Source organism: Sorex araneus, chromosome X (genome assembly GCF_027595985.1).
Source record: "Sorex araneus isolate mSorAra2 chromosome X, mSorAra2.pri, whole genome shotgun sequence".
Taxonomy (NCBI): Eukaryota; Metazoa; Chordata; class Mammalia; order Eulipotyphla; family Soricidae; genus Sorex; species Sorex araneus.
The window spans coordinates 156369320-156370976 of record NC_073313.1 but is presented as its reverse complement, the minus strand read 5'-3'; positions in this window follow the sequence as shown (position 1 = coordinate 156370976).

Genomic DNA, 1657 nt, shown 5'->3' with positions numbered 1-1657 from the left:
GGAGTCGGGCTTTCTGTCTCACCAGCAAGGGGAAACTGAGGCTTCCTCTCTCAGGCGCCTCGGTACTGTCTTCTTTATGCAGGGCGGAATCTCTCTTTCCTGAGAGCAGCAGTGAGTAGTGGCAGATGGTGGTGATGGTATGGGGAGAGGGTCCCATAGTCTTTTCTAGCATCACATCCCTCCTTTGGGAAGGGAGGGGGACTCCCAAAAGTGCTCAAAGGCCCCGGGACCACACCTGGTGAAACTCAGCCAACAGGCCAGACAGTTGAATGCTTGGACCTAGTGAAGTGCTTACTCGGGCCCAGCAGTACTGGGGACTGCCAGGGCTCCACCCAGAGGTGCTGGGTGGAGGTGTGTGTGCAGTACTGGAGCTAGGACTGGGGATGCCGTGCATCACTCTGATCCTTCGAGCTCTCCCCACCCTCTCAGTTTCCTCGTGTCAGTAGCTGGGCCTCCTCGGAGCATCACTGTGGTTCTCTGGGACAGAAGAGGGAGACCTTGTGGCCCCCCAGTCTCAGTACACTCCACTTTCTGCTGGCCCCGTCCAGACCTGAGAACTGAAGCAAGCAGGGCAGGGGAGGGGCGTCTGGCTGCCTGTCCCTCGGCGTCACACTCTCAGTTCTGACTTCAACTTCAACCAACCAGCGGGCTCCAAGTCTCATCCTGACCTCACCTACCTAGAGTTGTTTTCTTGAAGGGGGATAAGAGGAAAGAGGAGGAGAGGCAGGAGGGGGAGCTATGAAGCAGCTAGTGTTCAATTAAAATGAGGCCCTTTACTCCTGCTCCAAGTTCCCTCCTGATTCCCTCGCATACTAATTTCCTACCATTCCGCTTTAGTCAATGAATGACAAAGCTCCTCAATGCCATTGGCCTTACCCTCTCTCCCTCTCAGTCTTTTCCCAGAAAGAAAGAGTTTACTAATCCTCCCGAAGCCAGAGGTCTTCTTTTGAGGGGAATCAAAAGACCCCATATTTAGATGCAGGGGAGGTAGAGGCTGGGCCCAGCTTGGCCTCTCTCGGACATTCTGAAGTGCAGAGCATGCCTGTACTTCAGCAAGCGGAAGAAGCCAGAGAAGCTGGATACACGCTTCCCAGGCCAAAAACCCGGGCAGCACCTCAGATACAGAAACTCAGGGTGCCCCTGGCCCCCTCTCGTCATCATCTCTCAAAGAGACGCCCTCAGCCACCTTGCAGGCAGGAAAATGGCTCAGTGACGCATCTCCAAGACTGGTCCAGGTGGAGGACTCCTCAGAGTGGGGGCGGACAGATTTCCCTCGTAGCCTGAAGGCACAGCAGCCCCCAGTCTCACCCGAAACCCTCTAACTTAGAAACAGCCCAGCTCCACAGCTCATCAGACTGCCAAGCCGCCAAACTGTTCCAGATCTATTTACACCTCAAAATCTGACAGTACTGTCAGCCTGGTAGGATCACAGCACACAGAAGCCCACGGAGCTCAGTGAATAATGCACAGGAGGCTCGGCTAGCACCAGCTGGCACAGGAGATGCTCAGGAAATGGCTTTGATAACACCACCGTGAGAGAACAGTCATTACACATTTTCTTTTACTAAACTATATATTTATTTGATGATTCTATCGGCCAACATGCAATATAAGGCAAATTATTTTGTGCCTGTTCTGGGCGACCGCTTGGGGGGGC